The 17066-nt window shown below is 28.6% G+C and overlaps 1 protein-coding gene across 5 annotated transcripts in view; it reads right to left on the bottom strand.

The window, feature by feature from the left end:
- The window catches only part of LOC130896033 (myocyte-specific enhancer factor 2), a 201598-nt gene extending 188835 nt beyond the window's left edge, over window positions 1–12763 (bottom strand). For 3 of the 5 annotated variants that reach the window (XM_057803782.1, XM_057803817.1, XM_057803828.1), the window contains exon 1: window positions 12255–12473. The gene's annotated coding sequence lies outside the window, so the exon portion shown is untranslated. Of the gene's footprint in view, window positions 1–12254 lie in introns of all 5 variants that reach the window. The other 2 variants (XM_057803836.1, XM_057803845.1) reach the window with 2 other exon arrangements.
- Window positions 12764–17066: the final 4303 nt, after the last annotated feature.

Raw genomic sequence — 17066 nt, 5'->3', positions numbered from 1 at the left:
AATGACATTGACTAAAAATTGAATAGCGTTTTGTTTTTATCTATACCTATTTAGAGAACAAAGGATATTCAATTCGTTGTTTGTTTGTGCGTGAATCAGCAATCTCGCGACCAAATTTTAATTTGAATTTTAAGGTACCTCAAATCCTCTTCAAACAGGAAAATTTTAATTGGGTGTAATTTTTGATTGAAAAATCTCCACTATAGCCACGCTAATTATTCAGAATAAGCACTATCATTATTTTCACTTGAATATTTTTTGTACAAATACATAGTTTTTAGGCTTGATATCAAGCCATTTGCAATTGACACATAATATATTATATCATATGTTTAGAAAAATTTCACAAGAAACATTAATAGCATACAGTGAAGCTTATTTATGTCAAAAATATCAGATTCTGCTGCCAATTTAAATATTCGATAGTAGTTGATAGATTTAAATTTAGTTTCTAGTAAACAAAAATGAAAATATGCTCTTTTAGATTGTTTTCTTCGTGCAAGCGCCCTATAACTGATATTTAAACCACCAATCGGTTGGAGTTACTTTGGCTAGATACTTCTGCAAGAATCAATGACAAAACAGACTGATAATTTTTATACAGAATGCGTAACTAAGTTGTATGTAATCGCATAATGACTACCTGATAATTTAGATTGGATAGGAGATGAATTCCTGGAACAGTAATTCTATTTGTGATATGACCAGAATTATTCCGATCAACGAAACGATAATCAATAAACTTTTTATCAATGTAAAATGAGAATTCAATTTATTTAACTGATGTACTGAAAAAGAATAATGTTCAAAAATTTATTTTTATATGTTATTTTATACGCTTTTGCATTATTTTATTTTATTATCTTCGCGATTACATCTATCTGTATGATAGAAGTTTTGAGCTCGATATTTCCTACTTAAGAATGAGGATCAATTTGAAAATCTGCACATTTAGTAAAGACCCTTGACAATACAATAATTTCCTGAATTCGTATAATTATCCTTGCCCACATTAAACGAGCAGATAAATTCAAAATTTTTCACACTTATCAAAGATCGATAGCAATATAATTTCATATATTTATATCATTATCCTTGTCTGGTTAACCAGGGTAGCATGTAAAGGAATCTTTAGACTCGAAATTGCCTGCTTCAAATAATGGATAAATTCAATGTTGGTATACTTGTCAAGAACATATGAAGATACACTAATTTGATCATTTTGAATGAATTAGTAATTTTCCAGACGAACTTATAGAATCAATTTGTGCCGAAAAATTCTGAGTTCGAATCGATCACCCAAAAGATTCTCGGTTGTTTACAACTAAATAACCTTATGTAGTAGCTCTTAACCGCGTACGGTATACCTTCGACGAATAGAAAAACTGGTCTGCTAAAAACTAACAAGCAGAGTCCCATGTAATATTGAAATATTAATAGAAATAATTTGATTTTGAAATGTTTCATGAAATTACTGGATATTCTATTCGTGAAAAACTCATAAACCTAGTTCTTGATAGGTATAAGAATAAAATAACTGACCAGAAAATGAATGTCTCTGTTCCATAAGCGTGGGGTGTTCAATATAAATCGTTATGATTTCTTATGACACCCCCGCATTCATGAGAGTGATAAAAACGTATTTTTTTATTTTTCTCTTCCTTTCCTACTATATCGACGGTATAAATATAAATAATATAAATGATTTTATTAATATTTACTGGAAAATGGAGTTAGATAAAGAGAAAAAGTTATCAATTAAAAATGGTCTTTCTGACTTGGGTATCGACTATTCATAAGATGCTATACGGTCAATTAAACTGACGATTATCTAGGTTTTCTGCTGCGTCATCAAAATAAAAATGATGTCTGGATAATATTAAGAAAATTATTTGTTTCCATTTTATGATTGTAATAATATTTTAACTTTAAGCTATATTTTTAATTGTTTAATGAATAACAATAATAAAATGCAATATAATTTGTTTACATTAAAACATAGTACTGATTAATAAAATGGAAAAAATGAATCATAAATTGTGGAAAAGATTACACTTATATTGTTTTTATTTCCATTCAATGAAATAAAGATATTTTCAACTTACATTTACTTTCTACTAACGTTGTACACATCATTTGCTGTAAGTTTTATTTGGAAGTTTCATGCACTTATTAGGCATTTAACGAAGTTATTTTACTCCAAACGTAAAAAAAGTGTATTTTGGAGTTGAGTTGTTTGTATTTTACGTCAGTTAACTATTACAGTTATAGATCTGAGACCTATTTTATTCAATTTCTAGGTCAAAATACGTATAGACCAAACAAATTTGCATGACAATTTCAAACCCGAGACATTCAATATGGCTTTCTATTATTGGTGGATCAGGAATCCGGGCGAAATCTATCGCTCACTAGCTTACCAAGCATTTCCCGATTTTAGGTTTCTTCTGTTTTAAAATTATTTTTTTTAATAATTTTTTAAAAGAATGATAAAAAATTGACGTTTCCACTAAGTTTAAGTCTTTATCAAAATATAATATTGACACTGAGTCAGATTCCCATTTTTTGGTTTTCTGTTTTCGGGTATGTGTCCAAACCATATCAATTTATTAGTATTATTGGGATATAATTATGTATCCAAGCTATATTTACTGTGAAAAGGCCGAAAAACTCATTCAATTACAATTGATTTTTAATCTAAGTGAGCTTTTAATCAGCATTTAGCGATCGCGGCAACACCTTGTAGATAGCTTTTTCTATATTTTGGTTGAAATATTATCTTCATGCTTACCTTACGTACTTTTATTCACAATCGCTAAGCAAAAGAGTACAAATTTTATTAATCATTTCTGGAGAAGTTGCAGTAAATAACGCTTCCTGACGTTTAGTACTGTCCCTTTTCTTAAAAATAAAGAATCTCTTGAAAACCAATTATTTATAAAATTTTCGTAACTTTTCCTTGGTTTCTTCAAGTGTTTTTTTATTCAGAAAACTAACAATATAATCAGCATAACGAAAGTCATTCCGTTAAACTGTCCTCAAATGTAATAAAAGCTTATAAATAAAATAATTATGAAGCAATGAAATGAGCTAACCCTAAAAATGTAATAATTAACTATTTAGATGGTTTCACAAATTTATATACCGTACTGGAAAATAGGAATCCTATGCCTATGTGTAAGGAACGCGCTATTTCTTTCGCACAATGTGACGTCTCGTTGGAAACAAAATATGAAGTATGATGTATGCTGTATAACAAAAGTAATATTCGATGTAAATACATGTATATATAATATATATAAATATATACATATATATATATATATATATATATATATATATATATACAGAGAGAGAGAGAGGGAGACGATGAATATAAGCATTCGAAAGAATAAGAAACCGCTGCTTCTAAGTTGTTGATTTTAGGTCTCTTCTGTTTGAAAATTGGTTTTTGTTTAATAATTTTTCAGATTGATAAAAATTGACGTTTCGACTTGACTTTCTTTCTCAAAATATAATATAGATCACCTACATCGTGAACATCAAAATAAGAATAAAATCAAAATAGAATTGTTCTAATAAGAAAAATAAATTTTTCCTCAGTCCATACAAATATGTAGCACTTAATCAATCAAATTATTTGTAGTTTTATGAGAATTTACAAAATTGAGCTATAAATTTTACTTAAATTATTTAGGTCTTTTTTTTATCATTTATAGCTTTTTCGTTCTAAAGAATGTGAACCATTTTTAAAAATTCTCTTTTTCGTGCATTAGATTCCAAGAATTTTTGAATCTTTATAATTGAATTTATATTTTTTTAATATTTCGGTTCGTTAATGCAGTTCTATTTTTTCTATCGTATTGATGATCTTTTAGTTTATTTTCTAAATATTGAGAAGTTTGCCCTATGTAGACAGCGTTGCAATTAGTACAAGGTACATGATATATAATATTGCTTTTTTTGTTTTTTGTGTTTTAGATTTTAATTAAGTGAAATATTTGGATATCGTATTATGTCCTTTATGACTTTATATTTTATTTATTTTATATTTATTAAAATAATTTGATAGTTGTACATATGGTAAGGAAAAACGTTTTATGTTTTGATGTTTCGTTTCTATTTTGTTTTTTAATTGATTGTAGTATCTGTTTATACTTTTCTTGAATATGTTATTTATCATTTTTCCAGATAATTATTTTCTTTCAAAGCAGTTTTTGCTTTTTGAATCGCTAAGCATCTGAATTCAGGATCTGGTAGTTGGATAGATCTATCGGCCAAACTTATTATCCCTGATCTATTTTGTGGCATAGGATGACATGAATTGAAATTCAAATATCTTGAGCACCAAGTTGGTTTCGTATACCATTCTGTTCTTATTTTATTACGTGAGGCAGACCTCTCAATATTTAGAAAATAGACTGAACGGTCATCAATACGATACAAAAAAATAAAACTGCATTAACGAACCATGAAAAATTAAAAAATTCAATTATAAAAATTCAAAAGTTCTTAGAACAGAATCTAATACACGAAAAAGAGAATTTTCAGAATTGGTTCAGATTCTTAAGAACCAAGAAATGATAAAAAAGACCTAAAGAATTTAAGTAAAACTTATAGCTCTATTTTGTAAATTATAATAGAACTACAAATAATTTGATCGAATAAGTATTTGAGATTTAAGGACTGAGGAAAAAATTAATTTATCTTATTAAAACAAATTTCTATTTTGATTTTATTCTTATTTTGATGTTCATGATGTAAGTGATCTATTGATTAATACGCAACTTGTCAGTGTTAATATCATATTTTGATAAAGATTTAAAATTAGTCAAAACGTCAATTTTTTATCAATATTTCAGGAATTATAAAAAAACTAATTTGAATATATAAGCATTTTCGTAGTGGTGTGTGGCAAAATTAAGCACGAATTAAATTGATTATAATAATTAGTTGTTTTGAGAGTTTCAAATTAATAAAAAAATCAAACAACAAGAAACTCATAAGAAATTAACGAAATGTAACGGTTTTTCTGTTAAATTCTACTGTTTACCAAAAATGCATATACCTACTCTATCAGCTAGACCCATTGTAGCATCGATTCACACTCCGATTGAACCTCTTTCTTATTGGTTAACTGAAATATTGACAAAATCTTATGACTATAACAATGATTCTTATATCGAAAACTCCTTTAACATCGAAGAAACTCTTAATGATATGGTATTGCTACAAAATTACGTCTTATTAGGATTAGATGTAATATCGTTATTTAGTAATGTCCTCTTAAATATTATATCTTACCTACCACATGAATGGAGTGATATAAGAAAAATTGCAAACTTAATGTAACTCTATTAGAACTAATAACATTCATTTTTAATAATATATATTATTCTTACTTTATTCTAGATAACGTACAGTCAAACCCTTAATGCATTTTCACTGAATAAAAGATAAAACACCATCCAATAAATATCTAAAATATTATAGAAAATTCCTTAAATTGTGACAAGAAGTACATTGGTCAGTCGAAGAGGTCATTCACCATTCGCATAACCTCCGACAGAAGCGATAGTAAATTATATCCTGACAGGTATTCCTTAGCGCCACATGTCTACCATGAAGGACATAATATAAATTATGGATCTGCCAAAGTGATAACTTAAAAAAATGACAAAAAACGTAAGTTTAGAAACAATATATATGGTTCTAAATGATCAATGTATTAATAAGAAAACTGATTCAAATAGCCTTAGTGTAACATACGCATATCTTTTCAATTTTGAAAAAAAACCAATTCTATAAAAGAAATTCAACCTCATTAATAACCAACTAACCTCACCTAACCTATAAAATCAACTTCACTTATAACGACCGAACCTATAAAATTTAATGTTATTCATAATCGAACCAATAAATATTCAGCTCCATTCTTAACGACTCAAACTATAAAATGCAACGTCATTCATAATCTAACCAATGAAAATTAATAACGATTTCTATAGTAACCAGAATCAATACGCTTAATATTTCTATCAATTTGAATATTAAATTTTAAAATTGAAGAATCTAATGTTTATTAGGAAAAAATTTATCCGACCACAATTCTTGACTAATTGATTTAAGTAATTTCTAATATTGTTATACTTTTACACATATTTTTATATTGTATTTGACCATAATTTCAAACCCAGACGATGAATATAAAGTATTCGAAGGTTCGGAATATATTAGAGTACACTTTGGCGTTTGGCATACTATTTTGCCACAATCCCTCTACGACAACGCTCATAATCTAGCTGGCAAAGACGCCCACTATATGACACCGGGTGAAGTATTAGATGAAATATTTTGAAATGGTTCATAAGACAACTTGATATTCTACTTCTAAGATTTAAAAAATATATATTTAAGAACTAAGCTTTTATAGTTAATTAAAGCAGAAAAAAATTCTTGATATAAGAGAAATACTGACAAAAAAATGATGTCACTGTAAGAAACATGGAGGACCTTTTTTTCAAGTTAATCTTTTTTTTTTGGAGTAAAACTAGTAAAAAATTATATCGATTAATATTGAGCACCCAACACTTTTAAAACAGTGGCAATTTCTCATCTGTCATTTTATCCTAAAATGAAGACTTTTATTCTTTTCAGTTTATTGTATGCATTTTTATCATTTCTTATGCCTCTAGGCCTTTTTTAGTCTTTTTTAATAGTAGCAGTATTAATAAATTATTGATGCGACTTTTCAGTTTTTTGGTGTTTTTTTTTGGCTTTTTTTATGATCAAAGAGTTCCAAGTAACAGGTCGCTCAGGTACGTTTATGAAACACTTGTTTGAGGCCTCGATATGATCCATAATTTTGATTATCGGTCGATGATTTTTTCAATTCGTCGAATTTCTTCTACAACTTAGAATTCTATGTTTCAAATGAATTAAACATAGAAAAATAGATTTACAAATATTCGCCGCCGAGAAGTGAAACTGAAGAGAGGATCACAAAACACCATAAATAAACATCAAACTGATTTGAAACTCGAATAAATATTGTATTGGGGATGCTAAAGATATCTGTGGTTGTTTTCCATACATACTTCAATTACACAGGCCTACAAAAACAAATTTTTTTTCGGTGCCTAGTATTTTTGAGCTGATTTTAATTATATTTTTGTTGCTGAATCTAAATATGAAAGCAGTTTTTCTGTATCAGCTCTAGATTTTTAGATAAATTCACTTATCTATCAATGCTTTTTTCTATTTAATACTTTCAAGTATGAGTGTTGTGAAATCTATACAGGGATAGATTTTGGTATATTTTCCTTATTGTCAGTCTTCTTTTATAACAAATTGAATTTAAAATAATAATATTTATGAAATAACTTATTATTATTTTAAAAAATAATTATCATTTTAATTCATTTATTACAAAGACAAGACATGAGATATATAACAGATTGGTTGACAAACTGTTAACAAGTGGGATTTAATGCTACTTATTAGTGTCATCCAGTTAGTTCCGTAGAAATCTGATAGATGGAGCTGTCCAGTATCTGAAGTGACCTTCAAAACTTCAACTGCAGTTGAGGGTTGAGGTTAGTTTGTGAATTCTCGCGGTGCAGATAGATATAAGTTAGCGTCGTATGAAATTTCTCTTTAGTAACGAGTTGTTGAAAAGTAAATCTAAAACGTAAATTGTTAATGTGAATTGCTGTATTTGTGTTCTTGAATAGAAATAGAATGAGTAGAAGAAGCTGTGTACATCATCCTGATATTTTTGTTTGCGGAGAATACACGTTAATGGAAACTAAAAAAACTATTAGTGACTTTGTAAAGAGGGCTTGCTTATCTTATATATATATATATATATATATATATATATATATATATATATATATATATATATATATATATATATATATATATATATATATATATATATATATATATATATTGGTGTTAAGCTTGGTGATCAGGATAAAAACTGGGCACCACATATTGTCTGTAAAACTTGTACAGAGCATTTACGACAGTGGAGTACCGGGAATAGGAAAAGTCTGAAATTCGGAGTACCAATGGGTCAGAGAGGAGCAAAAAATCACTTCGATGATTGTTATTTCTGCCTAGTGAATATTACTGGAATCAATCGAAAGAACCGTAACAAGTGGACTATCCCTCACTCAGAAGAAGTGCCAATTCCAACACTACTGAAGGTGACAGTGATTTTGAAACGATATTTCAATGTTTCAACCAAGATGAATTGAATGGCCGTGATATATAAAATATATCATCATGAAGTTTTCTAAAATACGTAATAATTTTCTAATGCCAAAGAATTATAGAGTGTCGGCTGCAAGAACTTTACAATTTCTTTTTTATAAAAGTCCATAGCAGTTCTCACTTGCTATTACGAATATTACGAATTATGTTCAATAGGACACGCAATTCATAAAATAAGATTATGTGGTGCATTTCTTTTAATTATTTTCATTCTGTGTTCCCAGCCGTACTTCAGTGTTCAGTAATCTTGTACGTTCACTAGTATTATTTGCAAATATGCCTTTAATGATACTATCAGATATAGAAAATTCTATTTTTAATTATTAATCACAACATTTATTCTTATTCTAAATTGGCTGTTGGTTCCGATTTTCCGATTGTTTTAGTAACTTTGGAGCTAACAGATTATTTCCTATTGTCGATTCTTCATTTTCTATAGATAAGTTTTGTTGTGTTCACAGAAAATGGGCTATTTGTATTTTGTGTATAATTGATTAGTTTTGTTAAGTCTGATTTGATGTGTTACAAAATAGGTACTAATAAAACATTATGACATCATTTCAAAAAATTTTGTCCTCATAATTTGTAACGAATAAAATATCTCTTAATTAAAATCTTTAATGAGTGAATTATAAATGTTTACTAGGATAATTGAAAATAATTCCTTGTCTAAAACTATTTAACAATCACTATCAAAGGTATAACTTAAACTGAAGTCTTTCGTAACATTTCAAATACCAGGGACAAGTTTGACTGAGTGTATCTATTGCCTGAAATTGATTTTATATGAAAAGATTATAGTATGACCTTGCCTCGAGGACTGATCGTCGGATAACTGCTCATTTCTTGTCAAATCTTAAGAACTGGCAGTCAGTCACACAGACTTTTCATATAGAGTATATTTATTAAAATATAATGTTGAACATGCAACAAAGAATTTGCAATATTGATGTTTAAGTTCAAGGCTTGAAAGATAAATGATTATTTTTATTTGTTAAGTTCGCCGGTTAATAAACTGTCTTTAATAATTCAACAGTATAACTATCAATAAAATATGTGATTAGCAATATTTATTGAATTATCCTCCACATTGTATTTGTAAAACATATGACAGCAAATGAAAATGACACCAAGAAACCACATATTTGAGAGAAAAGAGTAGAAATAAGAATTATGGAAAGAAATGTGTGAAGAATATAAGCACCAAACTTGACACCAGAAAAAGAATCAATCAGAAATAAAACAATAACTAGGATAAGAAAGTACAAGCTGAATAAAAAACAAACAAATGAGTTGGACAGACAATAAGGTCAATAGACATAATTAGGAAAGTAACACAATTGGTGCCTGAAAGAACGAAATTATAGTATGCAAAACAAAATGGCACTGTAGAAAGAAATTTATGATGATATGACATATTATACTAAAAAATATATAAATAAAAATTTTACCCAACTTATAACTAAACAATAGATGATAATAAGGACTTTATTGTACTTTATCATAAGTGTTACCTTTAAAATATAAATTTATTGTACCACCGACAAAAAATCCAAAAACCAACACTTGTTCTTATTAATTAGAATAATATATTGTAATTGATAAGTGCATCCTCCTATAGATCAATAAGACAAAATCCTCATACTTATTGGTATCTTTAATTTAAAAATAGTGACAACTAAAATGAACAATAGCAAATAAAAATACTATACATTATCAGTAATGCTATATCTGAAATAGAAAAACGCCATGTACAAAGTACAGGAATATAGTTTGGATAAAAGATTGTAAATAAGTGAAAAATTAATTGATATTGAGATGTATCTAATATAAAACTTGTTTATGTATGATAAATGTATATATGAAAGTTACAATTATCATTCAAGATTTTTTCTTCAATTCCTGTTTAGTTTCTATGATTTTAAATTTTTTCTCTATCATCAAAATATAAATACAAAATGAAAGACCTCCCAGTCAGATTGCTCTATGTACTCCCCTCGATTGGTGTATAGAAGAGTTTGTGAATTTAGTATAAATATTTGCATTCTATGATTCAGGTAGGAATCTCGTAATTAATAGATATTTGTTCATTTACATATATACATAATTCATCATTTATGTAAGACCAAGTATCGTACAAGACTTTTAGTAAAACTGTGGTATAAGTTAATAACCATGATGTAAAGACTAAAAGGTGTGCTATAGCACACCAACTGGGAAGCAGTCAATGAGAATTCGCTTCCAAAACGACGCGCCAATATGGGAGTAGAACAGAAAATGGTACTGTATAATAAGAGAGACGAATTAAATCCCTAGGTATACACTATAGACAGAGTAACTATTGATGGAGCAAACACCTAAGAACACGAAAAAGTTCACTAAGAAAAAACAGTGGTCCTATATTTTTGTGAAAATGAATATAGGCAACCAGTAATACAAAGGATAAATCAACTTTATGTACAAAATTTATTGTTAATTAATGTAGAGTACTAATGTGGCAAAGATAATCAGTAATATTACTTCTTCCCACTACTACCACTCTATATTTATTAATTAATTACTTCTCTTTTAGTGGAATAGGGAATAAGATAATGTCACAAAACCTGTTAGAGATAGTGAACTTCATTATCAGTTTTGTAAATTATCTGTGGTCAAGCGTTTATCATTAAACAGCATACATATAGAAACAAAATTGTTTTTTTTTTTATTTTCAATGGTTAAAAATATATAAGAAGGCTCAATGTTGAGACGTTTGAAAATAGTTTGACTACTTCACATCCAAAATGGTGAAACATTGTTTAAAAAAAATGGACAAAAATAAAAAACTTTATTGGCAAACAGTAAAAGGTACTAAAAATAGAGTTATCCTCTCTTGAATGCAGCATGAATATTATTATAAACAAAAAAATGTAATTATATTTTATGATATTTGTGCTATGTAATTGAAATGATTTGAACATGAAAATTAATTTTTTATATAAAATAGAACGCCACTGTCCATCTCTAATGCAGATAATTACTTTGATATTAAGAACGAGGGTTTTGTTTACTTACAAATTGTGTTTGCCAGAAACTAATTTATGCAAAATCCCTAATTAATGTATGTTTCTATTAAGAAACAAACTTTTAAAAAACAACAGTTCACAATTCAAATAAATGAAGTTGTTTTCATCTATTTGGCAGGTATAAACATTATAGCGATTGCGCAAATCAAGGTAGGCTAGCACGTGTTGGACTGTAAGATAAAGACGAGATTATGTAAAAGTATTGAATTAACAGGTGAGGAATAACTGAAAACCATGAAAGTGTTATTTGTGGTAAGAATTTCGCCAAAATGTTTGCAACCCAAATGACACCACCGACAACGCCATCTGTTAAGCTTTCGTTATGTGACACTGAAAAATTTTTCTTTCCTATTATTGTTTACTGTGAAGCAAGGGATTTTGTTTTATTCTCATCAGCTAAAGTGATAAACCTGTTTTGCTAATGGCATAGTATGTTAATTTCAATTCAAGTTTTGCAGCAAGGATGTGTTTAAAGGAATCTAAAATGTAAGCAAGTTATGGAGAAAAAAGAGATTTTTATTTGCCCTGAAATTGTTTAATTAACACACGAACAAAGTAAATAATGGTCTCAGTTCAACTCGGAATATTATTCGTAAAAACATAAATATTGTTGTTGAATGTCCTATCTGGCGCGTTAACAGAGGTCATAGGTTACAGGATGGCTAACCGGATAGATACAGAGTTAAATACTTTTTAATAATCAAATTAATAATTACAGAATAGTATATTTGAATAGTTGACCTCTATTGGCCTTTTGCAGTCTTTGCGCAAAGACCTTCAATGTCAACAGCAAAACGTTTTTGAAGGCCACTCAACACGTTAATAGACAGTAGATACAATCTAACCTATATTATTCATGTTTCAAATTTGAAAATTATAATGTATTTATTAATTTAAAATAAAACTTACCAGAAATTTAGCGGCACAGTATTCACTACATCAATAACAAAACATAAGAGAGTTCGAGATACTTGCGCGAATACATGACACTACTAGCCAAGTTACAAGTGCACTAGTCCCCCCCCGCTTACTGATAGCGCCGCTCGGCGCTCCAACAAGCACCCACCGTGACGTCAACTGCTATTGATTCTGGAGAACACCAATGGCGAAAACCAACAAAACGAAATGCTAATAATTGCAAAGACAATAACTCACAAAATAATTTCCACTCTTGTGAACAGAAATCACATTTACCGCTCTGTTTTATTTTTTTATTAAACGAATAAGTAATGTATGAAGTGTACGAGACACAACGCTTCCCGATGATGTCATCATGACATCACATTTAATAGCTTGAAGCAAAATTAAGACCTTGATTCTCATTGCTGTTTTAGAACCTTCCGCTTACAACTGTTTATTCATAAAGTACAATAAATTTCTAAACCCTTCAGCTGTTACAATAAACATTCTAATTTCACTTGAACTCTAAAAATGAATATAAATTCATCTCAGTATTCAAAATGTTCCCTTCTTATTTTTGTCAACAAGTGGTAATCAATCAACAAGTTGCCTTTTGGTCAAAATAACTCCACAAACTCTGCAACCAGTTTAACATTAACAAATCTTTTATGTATGAATAAACATAGGTGGCGGCTAGAACTGACTCAAAGGATATTACTATAGCTAACAAGTAAACATAAATTCTATGTAATTTTGACAATTTTGTTTAAAAACGTTAATTTCATCGCAAAAATGGAATCATGAAAATATATACAATAATTTTATTATAATATGATATTAAAAATTATAAATATTAGGATCAGACTCTTTAGATGTGAAGCTACGGTTCCAAATGCAAATATTATTGATTTTATCAAAAAAAAAAATAAATAAATAAATCGTTCTGAATATATTAACGAGGATTAGGCATCGATTCTATCTCTCAGCGACTTGTACTCGGATTTATCACCTCCCCCCTCATGACAAACGGCAATGATTGCTTCATACGTGCAAATGAAGAACGGTTTCGGGATTTCAAAAACAAACTAAAAATCTTGAGTAAGATCAAAGATTTACCATTATACATATTTGCAGGTGGAAGATCAACTTTCTTCTGCCTTAGCACTTGTTACCGATGAGCATGCGTCATAAAAGACACGGCACAAGTTGCATCAGATATATGCCTTCTCAAGATCAAAAACAAGAACTTCTAAGATTGCTACCGTTCTCGAAACAAACTAGATAGGAAGATATAGTGAGTGCCATGCAAAAATGCCTTGAAGACCATAGGATCAATTTTAAGGAAATCGTTTGAATGATGGATCCAGGAGTATGACAGGAAAAAATAAAGGGGCATCAACGATTCTTAGGAGCGAAATAAAGCATGTAATCCTGAAGCTCCACTGCTTAATACACCAAAAAGCGCTTTGTGTCCAAATATTTTGGACGAAAATAGTAGAGGTTTTGAATTTGGTAAACAAAAAGCACTCTACTATCGCCAGTTTAAAGAATTGTTAAACGAAATAGAAATTCAGTATTCCGACCTCTTGCTTCATAATATGGTGCGATGGCTTTTCAAAGGTAAGATGTTGAAATATTTTGCTTCAATGAAATAAATACATTCCTAAATGAAAGATATTTAGAGCGGTAAATTACTAACTGTTGACACGAATCACTTCAGCATACTTATTAAAAAATTACAGATGAATTTGCTGACGGATTTAAGCAATTCAAAACCACTCTAGTATTCATAGTAAATCCTATCAACGACATTGAACCTTTTGAAATTGAAACTGGATCTCTAGATATGCAAGTAAAGCTAATAATTAATAGAGCTTAAAGTTAGAAGGGTTAGAGGTCCAGAAATGTATGTACGTAACGTAATAAACGTGGAGAGCTCTAAAAGAAATGCTGCGAGTTCAGGTTCTTATATTTGACTCATGCAATAGTTTCGAGGTTGCTACAGTCAGGTGAAGAAGGTGGCATTTGAAGCCAACTAACAAATGAAAATTTAGAGTCATATTTAAAACAAGTTATAAGCCAAATTTATCCAAACTTTCTAAAACCATGCAAAGCCAACGCTTTGAACCCTCCCATTGAACTTGGGTATTCAAATATTTGTTGTTTTTTTATTTTAAGTTACATTGTTTAGTAAAGTTTAAATTTTCTAATTGAAAACCATGTAAAGCCATCGCTTCGATTGAATTTGTTCGCACAATTGTTTGTTATTAAAGTACAAGCTAGGGTTGTGAGTAAAGGTTTAATTGTTTTATTTTTTCACTTAAATGAAAAGTAGTTATCTAATAATTATAAAAATATGTATGTACATTATCTAATTTGTTGTGAAAAATACTACAAAGATATGAATAAATAGATATATTTTCTTATGAATAAAAGATTAGTTGTTTTTTACCAAAAAACTTTATTTATGCGAGTACTTTTCATTATTAGTAACAAAAAATTTTGTGGTTCTTTATGAGCTTTGACATTTTGTCAATTGTAATTTTTGACTCCCTTGACTTAAAAGGTCGCCAACCCCTGGGATATACCAATATAAGCAATGTTTTTGGTAATACTTGTAAATCTTTTTAAATTTTAACGGAAAAATATTCTGACAAATATACTGTAGCTTTAATTATATTTCAAATTAGACATGGTAGAGATAAGATAAATGAAGGAATTTTTATTTCTTGAATCAAATATGAAATTCCCGATTAATTCATTAAATCAAGGATACCTCCAAGCGAACGAATATATCGCTGTTTACCCGGGATTCTTGCTTTTTCAGATTAGCTGGTAATCTGATTATATGAATAAATATTTATACAGAGACGTTCTAGGAAATAATTTAATGAAAACATAAAATGTAACATCAAAACTTCCAGATCGTCTGAACAAAAGTAGAATAAAAGAAATAATCCTTTACTGTTACTGTATTAGATAATAATGGAGATATTGCATAATTCATAGCACCACTGGTGTTTTCTAAAGAGCATAAATACAATTATGTCGTGCGGCAGTCAGTTAATCTATACACCATTTAATTCGTATTCCTTTTAAAAATAATTTCTTATACGACAATGATTGTAAATATAAATTCTTCTACGACTAATATTTAATAAAGAAAATGTCAAATGAGAAGGTCTCAACAGAAAACAAGTGTGTAACATCTGTTTTACAGGTCCGTGAGCTTAGGGGAAGTAGTCCTACCAAATACATAGTACTCGTAATAAGTTAGGCTTTAATATGAACTCGTATTTATACCCATATTAATTCATAAACCATCAATTAAAAAATTTCGAAGACTTGTTAAATTATTTATTTAGTCTATTACATTCATTAGTTTTAATTTTTGAGAATCTTTAAAAATAAAGTTGATTAATCAGTAAATTATCAAAATAGCCATATTCTAATTTCCAACTATACCTACAAATTATTTAAGATCTCACAATTTAAATAATATAGGAAAATTAAAACAATTCTAAGTAACGAATGATCTGTATAGAAATATTGTGTTTCATTACAACCATCGTTTATATTATAAATATCCTGTACTGTTTTCGTTTGCTAGATATTTAAAGGATTCATAATATTCATTTTAACATCTCCAAAAACTCTCTTAAATTTGAATAAAAATGTATATTGATCCAATAATTTTGTTCTATTTATAATAACAAAGTTTGAAAACAACATTGATGGAGAGGCAAGACGGAGATTATTAATTTTATTCAAGTATTTGAATATAAAAATAAAATATGTAATATACCATAAACTAAAAAGTATATATTCATTATTAAGCAGTGGAATGATAGGAGTATATTCTATATGGGTACATCCAGCGTATTATTTTCAAAATGAGATACTCGTTTCGCACTATCTATCTAATAACATATTAAATTTTTTTTCATTATACCTATAACTGAATACCATCAAATATTATACAAGATAATGGTTAGCTAAGCCTTTTTATACCCCGTTAGATTTTTTAAAAACCAAAAACTTGTCTGTAAATGCTCCCTACTTTTGGTATTTTATGCTTATGGTGTCTACGTTTTGAAGGATCAGCGAATTATTTGCAACAACTATATTAAGATATACGAGGTGTCACCTATTCCAAATCTGTTACAAAGCTAAATCGTAAGAATACCAATTTTGTGGTTTGTCTTTCGTTTTTGGGTTATTGATAAAAACCAATATCTAAATTGACTATAATTGGTAGATATAGTGATTTCAATCACTTATGATCAGGTCTTTGAATTCTGTCATTATTACTATAAAAATTTTTTACAATTGTTTTAAAAATTAAATGTTATTATACGAATCAATTGATATGTATAGGAGCGTATAATGAGATTGCATGTGCTACAACTAGAACATATGAAGTAAAATTTTTTAATCAATCACACCTATATTTCAAAATTATGCGACGAGTTCAACAAACTGGATTTAAATAAGAACGTGATTCTATAAACATAAACAAAGGTTTCAAAAGAGTAAGTATAAGGAATGCAAAGCCTCATCTTATATTATTCTTTTTTTTTTCATACATACACAACAGAAAAAAACTTTATTTTAAACTGCACCTCTTTTTAATATATACTCAAACAATTTTTCAATGGTGGTATTTCCTATTCCGTATACTTTCACAACATAATTAGCTGCAGTTTTATTGGCAAGGATATAATAAATATATACTAGAAGTTACTTACGCTGAATCTATTTCAACTGATATGTCTTATACCCTCATGAGCTGAAACACGCAGTGACAAGTTTAAACGCGTT

This window comes from Diorhabda carinulata, chromosome 1 (assembly GCF_026250575.1).
Source record: "Diorhabda carinulata isolate Delta chromosome 1, icDioCari1.1, whole genome shotgun sequence".
NCBI lineage: Eukaryota > Metazoa > Arthropoda > Insecta > Coleoptera > Chrysomelidae > Diorhabda > Diorhabda carinulata.
Note: the sequence above shows the minus strand (reverse complement) of the source record. Positions and strands in the feature narration are given on the sequence as shown.